We start from the raw sequence: 16,392 nt of genomic DNA on the forward strand, positions 1-16,392 counted from the left end.
TGTCCATCTATTTAATATATATGTATGATTTCCTGTTTTATTCAGTGGCAAACATCTATTACTATCTTTAGTCTGTTTTGATGCTTGAATTGTCCCATCCTTGGCCAGTGGGCGCCTACTCAAACTGGCTCTGGTGTCTTTCAACCAGGTCTCCATCATCTTCTCAGCACTTCCTTGCTTTCTGGCAGAACAAGATCCCCCAGGCTCAGCTCGTGTTTTCCACAGTGCTGAAATCAGTTGTTTCCCCACGGATCCCTGATCTCTTTAAGTGGACAATGGTTTTTAGAAGCCAAGATTTAAGCATTAGTGAGTGTTCATTCCTATTGGGATTTCCTTGCTCCAGGATCCTTACTGGACAGAAATGGGACACACATACCCACATATACACAAATGTAGATGTAAATATGTGTGTGTGTATATATGTGTGTGTATGTGTGTAGATACAAATTGGACATGCTAAGTTGCTTCAGTCATGTCTGACTCTTTGCAACCCTATGGACTGTAGCCCACCAGGCTCCTCTGACCATGGGATTCTCCAACCCTGGAGTGGGTTGCCATGCCCTCCTCCAGGGGATCATCCTGACCCAGGGATTGAACCCATGTCTCTTACGTCTCCTGCATGAGCAGGCGCATTCTTTACAGCTAGCACCACCTAGGAAGCCTGGATGCAAATATACATGCATATATAACATGTATACCTAGGTCTGGATATAAATATGTGTATATATATATATATATACATTATATGCATACATATACACATTTACAATTGTGTTTATTTCTATACCCACATCTGCTGTTTTGAAATTCATGAGTTCACACCTATGCCTTTGATTCTAATGCAACACAACAAAGTTCATTCTAGATTTATTCCTTTCTATTATTTGTTCCTCTTATGACATTGAGAAATATGACTCTTATTATCTTTAATATGTCACTTGTTTGATCAGTCCCCCAGAATGAAACCAATCTCCCATCTTGGTTGCACCTCCTCTCCCCACCACATGATAGCCTCCTCTTTCTGTCTGGGTTCTCACTCCCTATGCTGGGTCCTCCCACCCCATGGATGCCCCTACTCCATGGATGCCCCCTTAACTCTGTTTGGGCTCTAACACCCCAGTCTGGGTGGTTTCTCCATCCTCAACTGGGGGCCACAGTGGCTCCCTTGGCCTGGGATGTCTAACCTATGGCTTGTGCTTTTTACTGGCTCCCAGAGCTTGCCCTTTGTGTTAAGTTCTGATTGCCTACAATGACTACTGGCTCAATTTGATACGCTTTATTGGCAGCCATTCCTTCCCTGTCTACCTGCTTACATCCCTACTGGCATCTCCTTCACTTCTCACATAAACTTCCTGCCCTAGCATCCTTGTCTCAGCTTTGGCTTCTGGGGTAACTCCAGCTTAGATAGCCTTTGATCCTCCAGGACTAGGGAAAGCCTATTTTCCCACTGTTGCTTGTAACTGGTGCTTCATCCTCTCCCGTTTGTTCCTTGACTCTGTACACCTTTGGAAAAATCTCTTTGTTGCCCTCTTCACTTAACCACTAAGTTGCAATCTGTTGCCCCTTCTACTCCCTTCCACTGTGTCCAGTGCCCTGGGACACAGAGTCCTCCTAGGATCTGACCTCCTTGCTTAGACGTATCATCTTGAATTCTGGTGAATACACTTCTCCACCTTGTAACATTCACATTCTTTATGTGAGGGGACCACTTGTTCTTTGGGTGCTCTAAATCGTCTTCCCATTTCCCACTCTGTTTTATAATTTTTCTCTTGTATTGGGTACATAAGATTTCTCTTCGTGCCATGGAAGACAGGCTATGCTCATCCTACCTGCTTGTCAACCTTTGTTCTGTGAAAATGAGAAACAGGGAAATTTGAAATTTTCTAGGAGGGTGACTGCATCAATATCAACATTTAATTCCCCTCCCATAGTCTATATTTTCAGTGAGAAGACGCTGGTGAATTTAAAGGGAAGCTACCCTTGGATGTCGTTCACTCTATGCCACCTTTTATTTTTCTCTTGCTGATTAGTGTTTGTGATTCAATATGAGTCTAAGCTATTCTCCACTTTGCCATATAATCCATCTAAAGGCAATAAGAGTGTCTATCAACAAACCTAAAAATTATCCCTAAAACCAACACTTGTGGATTCTTACTTTTTTGTCTTCCAAGTCAATCCATTCTTTTCTCATTTCAGGGACTGCTCTAACCATGACTAAAAATCTTCCTTTCTTTCCAAGTCTCCTTAGCATAGAGCTTTTTAAGAAAGTTTTCAACTTCAATTTCCTGATCTCTGCGGGATAACAGCCTTCACCAAACCATGGTTGTCTGTTACTGACCTCTGTCCTTAAGAAAGGGTGTCCACTGAGGCTGGGTTCAACAGAAGTGGAAAAATGACAGGTACCAATATTACTGTGTTGGATAATTGTTTTTTATAATATAGAAAAGAATCTTTTCTCTACAATAATTTTAAAGTCTCAAAAAGGCTTGTGGAAAAGGGAGCTGCCTGGCTGAATATTTTTTTTAATGAAACAAAACTAAATACAATTGTAAACTAACAGAAACTGAATTCACAGCCCTGCAAGAGGAGAAGGGAGTGACAGAGGATGAGATGGTTGGAGGGCATCAGTGACTCCATGGGCATGAGTTTGAGCAAACTCTGGGAGATAGTGAAGGACAGGGAAGCCTTGCCTCCTTGGGGACTCCTTCAGGGGACTGAAGAATCAGACATTACTTAGCCATTGACTAACATTTCAACAGCTTCTCCTTCTGCCATGACACATCTAGATACCTTTGTACTTCTCCATGCCAAGCACTCCTGGGCCAGCTAGTCTCTTTTCTTTCCTGTATGTAATATCACTATCCGCCCCCCATTCCCTTTCTAGCAAGTCCTTTCAAAAGGACTCTGTAAACTTTAACATACAAAAATTATATTTAGCCATTTTGAAAAAAAAAAAAAAACAAATCTCATTTTGTATGGGGGAGTTTTTAGTTTTCATGTACATGAAGATTATAATGGCATCTATGTATGGTTCTTTGCCAGAAACACTGAACCCTATTTGTGACTTCTCCTCAATACAGTCTCTCTCTACTCTGTCCTTTTGGCTTTAATTATGGGTCATGGTCCAAAATGACTGCAGCTTGTCTAATGGACATGACACTATCTTGCATTATTATTCCCTTACTTTGGAAGTCATAATGAAATGCTCTCTTGAGCTAAGCTAGGAAGACATAGTTGAATACCTCCCCCCCCATTTTAGGTCCAAAACATCAAAGACATTCTCTAAAACCCCCAGGATAAAACCCAGATATCTCCGAGCTTACTCAGAATTGCATTGAAAAACATAACATTGCATCAGAAATAAACGTTAACTGAAAATATCTTTCCAGTCTTTTGAGAACATGCCCAAATGGGGATGGGTTTCATTCACAAAGGACAGAAAAAATGTCATTAAAAAAACCCTGTCCTCCTCATCAGTGCCTCTTGCACGCCTGGGGGCAGCTCTGGAAGCAGTAGCCCCCTCCTTTCTTCTCCTAGAGCCTTCTCCAAGCAGCCTGCCCATCACTTCCTTTTCCCCTTTGCACTTTCCCATTCACAACACATGAAAAATAGCTCTTTCTTCCTAATTCACATTGTCCTTGTATTGGTTTCCTGAGGCTGCTGTAACAAATGATCATGAACTTGGTGGCTTACAACAACATAAATTTATTCTCTTAGAGTTTTGGAGGTCAGAAGTCCAAAATCAGCTTTGTTGGCCTACAGTCAATGGATGGACCAAGGCTGGTCCTTCTGGAGGCTCCAGGGAAGAATCCATTTTCTTGCTTTTGCAGTGCTTCCAGTGGTCTTCGGTTTGTCATCACTCCAATCTCTGCTTCTGTAGTCCCATTGTTGAGTCTCCCTCTGCCTTTCTCTTATAAGGATCCTGTGGTTGCATTGAGGGTCCACCTGGATGATTTCTCATCTCAAGATCCTTACCAAATGGCATCTGCAAATGTCTGCAAAGTCCCCTTTGCCTTGGAAGGTTATCCACAGATTTCAGGGCTTAAGACTGGGATATCTTTCCTAGCCCATTATTCTGTCTTCCATAGTCCCCTAACCATCAGGGTGTTGGGGGTGGGGAATCCCTTATGAACTTTTCCTTTCACTCTCAACTTGAGTCTGTATACTTTGGATGCCCTACCCCTTTCTTTAATTCTCTCTTTCTGAAATTTCAAACCCTTCTTTGACAAAGCTCCAGTTATTGCCTCTTTAGATTCTTTCCCTATCCAGTGGACAATATTCCTAATTCTTGGCCCTAGTGTTGTGATTAGTTTTAGGCTTCAGCTAACTGGATGGCTGAAGTTCATTACTCTTTGCAGAGCAGGTGCTGAGATGGAAGGAGGATGGGCTAGAATCGGTTTCAGTCCAGTGGGCAATAGTGAATACAGTTTTGTCAAGTCCAATTTCCTTTCCATTACATCCACCAAAAGGAGCTGTAAACCCAGTGGTTTGTTTACTAATTGGTCCACTAAAGTAAGCTGCTGCTGCTGCTAAGTCGCTTCAGTCGTGTCCAACTCTGTGCGACCCCATAGACAGTAGCCCACCAGGCTCCCCTGTCCCTGGGATTCTCCAGGCAAGAACACTGGAGTGGGTTACCATTTCCTTCTCCAGTGCATGAAAGTGAAAAATGAAAGTGAAATTGCTCAGTTGTGTCCGACTCTTAGCGACTCCATGGACTGCAGCCTACCAGGCTCCTCTGTCCATGGGATTTTCCAGGCAAGAGTACTGGAGTGGGGTGCCATTGCCTTCTCCGACTAAAGTAAGCAAATGCCCCCAAAACAAACTATGCTTGGGAATCAGTATAGTTTAAGCTCAGATTAAGAAAAGACTCAATTGCCTCACTTAGCCAGGAGTCATTTGGTCCTCACCACTATGAAATAAGTTTTTATCTTGCATCCTTTGGAAATGCCTGCCAGCATCCTAAAAGAAGCTGATGTTAATTTTTAATATCTGTTCACTTTATTAATGTGGGAAGTGGGCTAGAATTAATTAAATTATTTTGGGTCAGAGTTTCCACTCTAATGGAAATCAAGGTAGGGATCTTCTATTTTCCTCCATCCTATGATATATATTAAATGCCATGGGGTTTGAATTTATTTCCTAGCAATAGTCAAGAAAAATGGCGATTTCTGGGAAGCATTCTTCTTTTAACGTAAAGAAACCCAAGTGAATGAACATGAGAAATATGGGAACCACTGACTGCCGTCCAGTTGAAGCTTGAATTCAGCCTAACGTTTCCCAAACAGTACTTTGAGATTAAACCCTCTTGGTATGTGAGGACCAAAGGAGTGATTTAAAATAACCAAAATGCCTCTCCATCCTTCTCGTCCCTGTCTAATACCACTCTGTTATCCTAAAGGAATTTTATGTTAATTTCTGAATTTTAAGCAAAATGCTATAGAAATCCCACTGTCCAGATTTTAAAATGTCTAGAATATTCAATTTTACATGTGTGAAGGTGAGGCCTGAGATATCAAATCTGATCACAAGAAAAGATATTTATAAAGCTCAACAGAATAACCACAGAAACTCCACAGGCTCTGCAACCACAGAATCTACAAGGATCCACAGTCCAACTTTGTTGATGGTCTAAAGAAGTAAAATAATTTTTCATGGTTAACATTCCTAGTATCATAAAGAGACTAGAAACTGTACCTTTTATTTCCTTTGCTTATCTGTTTTCCCACTTGCTTTATCTTACACAACTCAATTTCACAAACCCTATATCCTCTCCCTAAACATTAACTCACCCCTCTTATCTCCCAACTTCTCCACCCATGGAGGAAGACTGAAGAAGACAAAGAAAGAGGAAGGGTGGGGAGCATGTGGAGAGACTCTATTGGGGCCCTTTTGTCAATTTCACTTTCCTTTTCTTTCTTCTCCTTCTTCACCAGGACTTGTTCCCACCTCCAAACCCCCACCTGCCCTCCAGAGCCAGTGTTCTCTCAACACCCCTCTCTGCTCTTGACCTAGGAAACACTGGTGTAACCCTCTTCTTCATCCAAGGATCTCTCTTCCTTCTAACCACACATGAGAAGTCTGGCCCAAAACTGGTTTTGAATGAAATGGTCAGTGGAAATGAAAGCCAGATCCCTGGCTTCTGGGACTCAGCTCCTATCTTCTACTACCCCAAAACTCAAAAGGGAAATGGAAATAAGACCATGTGACTGATACTCTAACCACTATAAATTTCTACCCTTTTAAAGACGGCTATTGCATCTTCAGCACTTCTCTCCAAGAAAAAAGAGAGTATGCTTTTGGATTTTTTCTCAGATGTAGTATTAATCTCTTAAGAGAATTTGTCCAGGTGGGCTTAAGTTCATAGTCATGAACTATAGATAACTGACATCAGCTGATCGGCATCCTGGCACGACTAAAATTGAGAACTTTTCCACTCTGACTGCCCTTCATTACCGCAGATTCATTGCCATGATCTTTGGACAAATGAACATGAGTCTAGACTAAGTATTGTGTTCAGGGCACAGTTTTGCCTGAGATGAAATTTCTAGGGTCTGAGTTTTGTCCTGTTTTAAATTTCATGTGCAGTGCTGCTGTAACAATCAAAGTAAGACTTCTTTAAATGTGAGGGAAAAACAAAATTGATGCCCATATCAGTGATAAAAATCCCAGGCAGTAGTAGTCAAAAGAACATAGACTCCACCAGATATCTGAGCTTAAATCCTTTCGGTTCAGTTCAGTTGCTCAATCGTGTCCAACTCTTTGCGACCCCATGGACTGCATCACGCCAGGCCTCCCTGTCCATCACCAACTCCCAGAGTTGACTCAAACTCATGTCCATTGAGTTGGTGATGCCATCCAACCATCTCATCCTCTGTTGTCCCCTTCTCCTCCTGCCTTCAATCTTTCCCAGCATCAGGGTCTATTCAAATGAGTCAGTTCTTCGCATTAGGTGGCCAAAGTATTGGCATTTCAGTTTCAACATCAGTCCTTCCAATGAACATTTAAGACTGATATCCTTTAGGATGGACTGGTTGGATCTCCTTGAAGTCCAAGGGACTCTCAAGAGTCTTCTCCAACACCATGGTTCAAAAGCGTCAGTTCTTCAGTGCTCAGTTTTCTTTATAGTTCAACTCTCACATCCGTACATGACTATTGGAAAAAACATAGCCTTGACTAGACGGACCTTTGTTAGCAAAGCAATGTCTCTGCTTTTGAATATGGTGTTTAGGGTGGTCATAACTTGCCTTCCAAGGAGTAAGTGTCTTTTAATTTCATGGCTGCAATCACCATCTGCAGTGATTTAGGAGCCCCCCAAATAGTCTGTCACTGTTTTCACTGTTTCCCCATCTATTTCCCATGAAGTGATGGGACTAGATGCCATGATCTTAGTTTTCTGAATGTTGAGCTTTAAGCCAACTTTTTCACTCTCCTCTTTCACTTTCATCAAGAGGCTCTTTAGTTCTTCTTTGCTTTGTGCCATAAGGGTGGTGTCATCTGCATATCTGAGGTTATTGATATTTCTCCCGGCAATCTTGATTCCAGCTTGTGCTTCCTCCAGCCCAGCGTTTCTCATGATGTACTCTGCATGTAAGCTAAATAAGCACGGTGAAAATATACAACCTTGATGTACTCCTTTTCCTATTTGGAGCCAGTCTGTTCCATGTCCAGTTCTAACTGTTTCTTCCTGACCTGCATACAGGTTTCTCAAGAGGCAGGTCAGGTGGTCTGGTATTCCCATCTGTTTCAGAATTTTCCACAGTTTATTGTGATCCACACAGTCAAAGGCTTTGGCATAGTCAATAAAATAGAAATAGATGTTTTGTTGGAACTCTCTTGCTTTTTCCATGATCCAGCAGATGTTGGCAATTTGATCTCTGGTTCCTCTGCCTTTTCTAAAACCAGCTTGAACATCTGGAAGTTCACTGTTTTCGTATTGTTGAAGCATGGCTTGCTTGGAGAATTTTGAGCATTACTTTGCTAGACTGTGAAATGAGTGCAATTGTGCGGTAGTTTGAGCATTCTTTGGCATTGCCTTTCTTTGCGATTGGAATGAAAACTGACCTTTTCCAGTCCTGTGGCCACTGCTGAGTTTTCCAAATTTGCTGGCATATTGAGTGCAGCACTTTCACAGCATCATCTTCCAGGATTTGAAATAGCTCAACTGGAATTCCATCACCTCCACTAGCTTTGTTCGTAGTGATGCTCCCTAAGGCCCACTTGACTTCACATTCCAGGATGTCTGGCTCTAGGTGAGTGATCACATCATCGTGATTATCTGGGTCATGAAGATCTTTTTTGTACAGTTCTGTATATTCTTGCCACATCTTCTTAATATCTTTTGCTTCTGTTAAGTCCATACCATTTCTGTCCTTTATTGTGTTCATCTTTGCATGAAATGTTCCCTTGGTATCTCTAATTTTCTTGAAGAGATCTCTAGTCTTTCCCATTCTATTGTTTTCCTTGATTTCGTTGCACTCATCACTGAGGAAGACTTTCTTATCTCTCCTTGCTATTCTTTGGAACTCTGTATTCAAATGGGTATATCTTTCCTTTTTTGCTTTTCGTTTCTCTTCTTTTCACAGCTATTTATAAGGCCTTCTCACAGAGCCATTTTGCAATATGGAGAAGAAGAATTAAGGATGTTAATTCTTTGCATGTTAAATTATTTGAACCTTAACTTGCAAGAGAATTTAATATTTGGACTTCAATTTCTTCTGGGAATTTCACAGTGGGAGGGAGTTTCTATGCAAAGTTCTGTCATCTTTATTTTGTTGGAAATTTCTGCGTGAAATATGTTGGTGTAGCATTTTAATTGTGTTGCCTAACCTCTGGTAAGCTACAGTGGGCAGTGTAGTTGGGCATCATTTGGGATGGGAAATAGAAGAAGAAGCAAAGTCTCAGCCTTGGATACAGTGTCGATTTGGAGTTAATCTCATTAGTATACTGTCTGGAGCATTTTTATGCTTCCCCAGAAGGTTACCAAAGGATCAATAGGTGATACTAAGGAAGCAACCCATGAAGGTGGAAATAAGACTGCCTTGATCAACAGCTGGTCTCCTCCCTTTCAGAGAATGATCACTGTTTTCGTTGACATAATTCATGATGAATCCCAGAGGAAGAGAGAAAAAATGGGGACTATTTGGAGGAACTAACCCTTCCCCTATTCTTGCTTTAAATTTTATATGGGAGTCCTTAATTGACACCCTCATCATTTACCTGTCTTCTTTCCTACTCCATCCTTTCTGATGGTAGGAGACATCCATTGGTACACACTGATCCATTTAGTGGAGCTGATCTATCACAAAGTTCCAAGCCCTGGGTGCTAATTTCTATCATGTCCTCTCTATCCTACATCAGTGGGAGGCAGAGGTCCTGGATATTGTTTTATTTTGAAGATCAAAGTTTTCTCCTTGAGTGGGCTTTCCTAAAGGTCTAATTGGTATGTGAATGAGAGATAGTAAAGAGTATCAGTAATCCATTTTTCTTGCATACACCACATACTGTACCTTAGCTTTCATTGTAATAAATCTAACATTTTGATCTTTTTCCCGTACTCAGTTGAGAGTTGGTTTTCTCAATTGGATTTTAACTCAGGTGTGGAGTAGAGGTGTTTTTTATTTTTAATTATGTTAAACCAGAGATGTAAGTGCAAATCACAAAGATATTAAGAGTAGAGTTTGTTAGAGACAATTCATTGATCTGAGGGTGCATGAAAGTGGTAGAAAACAAGCCAGCAAATGTAGTTTGAGCCAAACATGAGAATGACTTTAGATTTTTTATTTTTAGCAAAAAGGGGAAGCAATGGAGGTATTTGACCAGGGAAGAAACATTTCCAGAGGCAAATTTTACGAAGAATAATCTAGTTGTTGTTGTTCACTTGTTCAGTTGTGTCTTACTCTTTGCGACCTCATGAACTGCAGCACGCCAGGCTTCCCTGGCCATCATCAACTCCAGGAGTTTGCTAAAACTCATGTCCATTGAGTTGGTGATGCCATCAAACCATCTCATCCTCTGTCGTCCCCTTTTCCTCCTGCCTTCAGTCTTTCCCAGCATCAGGGTCTTTTCCAATGAGTCGGCTCTTTGCATCAGGTGGCCAAAGTATTGGAGTTTCAACTTCAGCATCAGTCCCTCCAATGAATATTCAGGGTTGATTTCCTTTAGGATTGACTGGTTTGATCTCCTTGCAGCTCAAGCAACTCTCAAGAGTCATCTCCAATACCACATTTCAAAAGCATCAATTCTTCAGCACTCAGCCTTCTTTATGGTCAAATTCTTACATCCATATATGACCACAGGAAAAACCATAGCCTTGGCTATACAGACCTTTGTCAGCAAAGTAATGTCTCTGCTTTTCAACATGCAGTCTAGGTTTGTCATAACTTGTCTTCCAAGGAGCAAGTACCTTTTAATTTCATGGCTGCAGTCACCATCTGCAGAGCCCAAGGAAATAATCTTACAGCTGTATGTAAATAGACTGAAGGCAGATGAAAGATGATAACCAAGAAGAGAGATAATGTCTGAGGAAACAGTCAAGAAGGAGAAATAATATCATAGACATGTAGCTTGATAGATCTATTGAGGGTGAAAGAAGTGCAGTTAATTAAAAAAAAAAATGCAGTTGTTCAGCTTTGGAAGTTTAGAGCAGAGGTTGGCAAGCTTTTTCTATAAAGGACAAAATCATATTTTTGGCTGCTTGGGCCATACAGACTTCATGCCATTTTCAACTCTCCACAGTTAGCATGAAAGCATCTATACACAATACATATTAATAAATGAACAATCAAGGCTGTATTCCAGTAAAGCTTTATTTACTAAGACTTTCAGCCTGTGGGCTGTGGTTTGCTGATCCCTGGCTTAGAAGACTATGGCACCAGAGCTGATATTAATTAAGCTGTCACCTCTGAGCTATAAACTTGTCCTCTTGGGATGCTGGGACTGGGACTCTGCAAATCACAATTCTGCTTTCCCTCTGCTCCCTGTGAGATCTGGAGCAGGGAGAAGGCACATGCTCCTTCGTGTTTTGATCGCTGTTCCCATCAGGGTCATTACGATGGTTCTGTACCCTGGAAACTGCAGTGGGTTCTGATTTCCAGTTTCTTCCCATACTTCTAGAATCAGCCTCTAATAGAGCTGCCTTAGTGATGTGAGCACCAGCCCACATAGCACCGTCTCCACTGGGGTTTGAATCTTGTCATCCTGAGGATCTTCCTCTGATTTCCTGAGCCATCAGTGCCAGACAGGCAGAGACCTCTCCTCAGACCCAAGATTCTAGGTTCTAATAACCCAAACTTTTCCCCTCTGTTCCAACAGCCCTACAAATGGTAGCTGCTTTCTGGACTTACTATCTTGAGTTACCTCAGAATCCCCTCTTACTCTGCCTTTTCAATCCTCCAAAGTCTATTTAAATTATTTCCTGTATTAAATTTTCTCTGTTGGAATAATTGGCGTGGTGTTCTGTTTCCCTCACTGAATGCTGATCCACGCAGGACTATATTTTGTATGTGCTCAGTCACTAAGTCGTGTCCTACTCTTTGCAACCCCATGGACTGTAGCCCACCAGGCTCTGACTCTGTCCATGGGATTTCCTAGGCAAGAATACTGGAGTGGGTTGCCACTTTCTCCTCCAGTATTCTGTATAGAATAGGGATATATGGGAGGATATAGATAGGAAATATGAGAATTGTACGCTTGAAGGAGTATACATTAAGTCTGCTAATAGAAACGGTGAGTTTGGGGTGCTGACAAATGAATCACTTCTAGATTTCTAGTTGGCAACTGGATATTGAAGAAAACAATATATTATTCACATGGAGGTGCTGTTCGTATGAGTAGAGATCAACAACTAGGAAAGTATGGCTAAAGCAGAAAAGAGAGAGAAATGGGAACTATCTTTGTTTTTGAGACAGATAATGAAGAGAAAGAAAAACAAAAAACAAGACAAAGAAATGATTATGTCAGAGGCAGAAGGAAAAGTTGCAGAAGCGAAAAGCCAAGAGTGAGTTTTAAGAAGGTGGTCAATCTGAGCAAATATTGTAAATATCAAGGGAGACTTACTAATGACTTCCCAATGGGTAGTTTTCATAGAGTAGAGTAGAGTAAAGTAGAATTGGAAGGGTTGGTAAGAGAAATGAAGCCAGTAAGAACTATCTTTTATTTCTTTTTAAAGTGAAGCCATTTGATGATGAAAGGAAGACAGATGATTATATACAGATCTACAAGCCCAAATAAATCAAAATTAATTAATTAACTTTTGGCAGAAAAGTTATCAGAGGTGAGGGGCAATGGGACACGCATAGGGTACAATGATAACACATGTAATACATGAGTGGAGAAAAGGGGTTGAGGATGGATGGATAGAGGATCCAACTGATATATAGAGGAAAAGCACCTCTTTCTCTGAGATCCAGACAAATTTCATGTGGGGAGGACAGAAGTTGAACTTGTTTTGAAAACTGAAACTGTCCTAATTCCTTGTTCCTAGACTTTATTTTTCTGGGCTCCAAAATCACTACAGATGGTGGCTGCAGCCAAGAAATTAAAAGATGCTTATTCCTTGGAAGGAGAGCTATGACCAACCTAGATAGCATATTCAAAAGCAGAGACATTACTTTGCCAACAAAGGTTCATCTAGTCAAGGCTATGGTTTTTCCTGTGGTCATGTATGGATGTGAGAGTTGGACTGTGAAGAAGGCTGAGCACCGAAGAATTGATGCTTTTGAACTGTGGTGTTGGAGAAGACTCTTGAGAGTCCCTTGGACTACAAGGAGATCCAACCAGTCCATTCTGAAGGAGATCAGCCCTGGGATTTCTTTGGAAGGAATGATGCTAAAGCTGAAACTCCAGTACTTTGGCCACCTCATGCGAAGAGTTGACTCATTGGAAAAGACTCTGATGCTGGGGGGGATTGGGAGCAGGAGGAAAAGGGGACGACAGAGGATGAGATGGCTGGATGGCATCACTGACTCGATGGACGTGAGTCTGAGTGAACTCCGGAAGTTGGTAATGGACAGGGAGGCCTGGCGTGCTGTGATTCATGGGGTCGCAAAGAGTCGGACACGACTGAGCGACTGATCTGATCTGATCTGATCTGATGTTACACAATAATGAGATCAGACATATTTTCCTACTCCTACGCTAGACAGTATTCAGACCAAGCAATAATAATAGATACTTATTCAGGGAGTGTGATTAGAGAATATGATGAAACTGTGGACCACTCTGTCTAGATCCCTCTTTAAGACTTCTACCCTAGCTGCTAGGTAGGCTATTGGCTGAATGTCTTTTTCTGTCTTTCCTTTCCAAGATCACCTCAGCTGCAGTTGAGCACTAATTACTTCATCAAAGCTGCCTTGACCATAACTTCCTTCCAGGGGTAACCTATATCCAGTGACATGGCCCAATAAAGGACATTTCTGATGAGTCATTTTAAATATGTAGAACTCACTATGGGGGATTTTCTGAGATTATGGAGACTGTATCACAGGTTGACTTCCCTCCTGGCCATTCTGGCTTGCCCCTTCCCCCACCTCTATTACACAGCTGTTGATCTCAAGGACACACCCTAATGACCATCTGAAATACTAAACTGCCCCAGGATCTGCTTTATGGAGAACCCAACCTGTAATGTCAGCTCTATAACTTACTTCTAACAGCTTGCTCATCAAGACCTACTTTAACAACCTTGCCTACTGTGCCTACTAAATCAACTTATTTTGTCATAAACTTTGCCCAGCCCCAGCCAATTTCTTGCCTTGGAAGACCTACCTTAAAGTCATCTTGTCTAGGCCCTAAAACACTATGGATAATTTATCTCAATTTTCTATTTTGAGACTCTCAAAGTGGTGTCCTCTGTTACTTCAATGCATTTAGTAGTCTGAGTTTGCTTGATTTTCTGATGATCTTCTAGAGAACTGATAGCTGAGAGTTTTCATCAGATATCATTATTCTTCCCTAGGTTTAGAAAGTCTGGTAGCTTCAGAGGAAAAGGAAAAGCTTAGAAAATATATCTTGGCCAATTTAATAAGAAATCAACTCTGAGAAGTTTGTTTCCTATCTTGACTTGGGATTTTGCAAGGAAGGATGATCTCCTAAGGGGTGACAGTGGTTCCAGAAACTTGGGATCAGATAATATGGTGTAGGACAGTCAGAGTTGGCAGCTGATATATTCACCTTGTAATTGGTGTTCCCAGAAGTCCTATGGAGCAGTTTGGGCTCTGGTGGAAGTGGAGTCACTGATATCTTCTTTGACTTGGCAGTCAAGTGCTTCCTTGGGTTTGAGATGGCCCTCTTTGATTCTGAGCACTCTCATCTCTCCTTTCCTCCCAGGCTTCTCATTTCAACTTCTCTGCTGTTTGTAGGCTCAGGAAGGAAAGTTTGTAGCCACAGAAAGCTTTTCTCTCTTCCATGTGTAAAACTTATTGTAGGAATTTGGGAGCACATAGACAAATACATTAATTTCCCTTGAAATAATCCTAGAGATATTACAAGGCCATTTATTATGTTAAGATGAACTTTGATGAACTCAAATATGATATGATCTTGGGAAAAAGTGTAATCTATCTTCCTGCCTTATCTATTCCTAAAATATTCAGAGGTGGATGTTTCCTATATAGTTATTTTTCATTAGTTCTCACTAGACTGTCTTTCTTATTTGTTGAAATTTAAACTAACTTCTTCCTGCCATTAACGAAAATGGCTCATTCAGTAACTATTACTGAACACCTCTAGGACAAGTCCACTAATCCTCTCATAAGGATTATATCCTTGAAGATGGTAAGTAAACCTTGTCTCTACCTTCTCTTCTTTAGGCCAAATGGACCTAATTTTTTCCTTTATCCAATTTCCAAGAGACAATTTCAATTTCCTTTCTTTAATGCATTATTGGTGAAGGTAGGGGCAGGGAATTAATTAAGTCAAGTTCAACCCACAAAAGATCTTTACCTCAAATTACCAGCTTCTAAGTCTTGAAACTTTTGAAGTTTAGGCTTATTTGAAGTCATCTGGGTTTTCCCCTCCTTTCATTATCTTTATTATCAACAGCAATCTCTGGTGCCCGGAGGCACTGAATATTACAATTTCAAATACCCCACCCAACTCACTTGAAAAGCACCTTGAGCCACAGCTGGCTGTGGGAGACATCTGGGAGCCCTATTTACTTACAGGCATAACAAACTTAGGACACCATGCTTAGAGAGAAAATGAGACTGAGTTCTGGTGCCTACACCCAAGAAACTTTGCCACCCCCACAAAGAACAAACTATAAGCTCTTGCTAAGCACTTTTCCCATGGTACAATTTGCTTTTCTAAAGAAGTGGTACTTAGTGTTGCTGTAGAACAAATTAACATAAGAATCTTTAAAAAAGACAAACCTGAATTCAAAACTGACACTTAAAAATATGTTGGGACACACTTTTTAATTACATGCTTGAAAGAAAGTTTACAATGTGATTATACAATTTTCACCAATAATTTGTCTAAAATTAGTCAATTTTCTATTCTCATAATTATTGTGAGCTTTTTGGCTTTCACACCTCACACCTCTTCATTTTCTCACAGTTATCACTAGCTTTGAATTTTTAAGTTTCTTTATATTACCACTTTCATTGTTGCCAACTTCTTTGTACTCATGGGGGAGGAAGCCGGGAGTGTGGATTGAAGCTTGGGGGTTTTTGCAGATGAACTGCTGCATCCCATCTCAATTATACCCAATCGCATTTAACCTCTGCATGTAATTTTTCTTATTTCTCAAAGCATGTTGCCTTTTGTCTGTGCATTTATCTTCACAGTGACTGAGTAGTCATTTCACTGCCAGTCAAACACACTCAAGGTCTCATTTTCCTCATTTACAAAATAGTTTCTAAAGTCGCTTCTAGTACTATAATTTTTACCCTTCTAGCATTTTAGAATCTTTAGCTCCATTCCCAGCACTTGAATTTCAGTGTTTTTTTAAAGACCTTACATGGTGAACATTTTGTAGATTATCAGAGCCTATCAGTTCACTGTTGAAAACATGTACTTCAGCTCTTCATTTTCCCAGGTGGGTGAGATGACCATTGTTGTATGTAAAATTTCATAAATTTCATCAGCTAGATACATTTCTATTTTTTGGTAAGGTCTGTACTTCTTAAAACTGCATCGTCAGGCACTCTGTTGCTTACTTCTCTAATTTCTGGGAAACTCTGAAAGCTCCCAAGCTTTCAAAAATCACCCAAGTCACAAGAGATTCTCTACTTCCATCTTCTACACTTCGACAGCTTTCTAAGGGAAAAGGTAGTCTGTTTTCTTCAATCATAAAGTGCCAATTTCCCCATTTTTTAGTACTTTATATTGTAACTTTTTTCCATCTTGAAAGTTAGATGAAAAGAAAGGGATTGACCCAATTAGAATGAGTTG

Source organism: Bos indicus x Bos taurus, chromosome 2, assembly GCF_003369695.1.
Source record: "Bos indicus x Bos taurus breed Angus x Brahman F1 hybrid chromosome 2, Bos_hybrid_MaternalHap_v2.0, whole genome shotgun sequence".
NCBI classification, from domain to species: domain Eukaryota; kingdom Metazoa; phylum Chordata; class Mammalia; order Artiodactyla; family Bovidae; genus Bos; species Bos indicus x Bos taurus.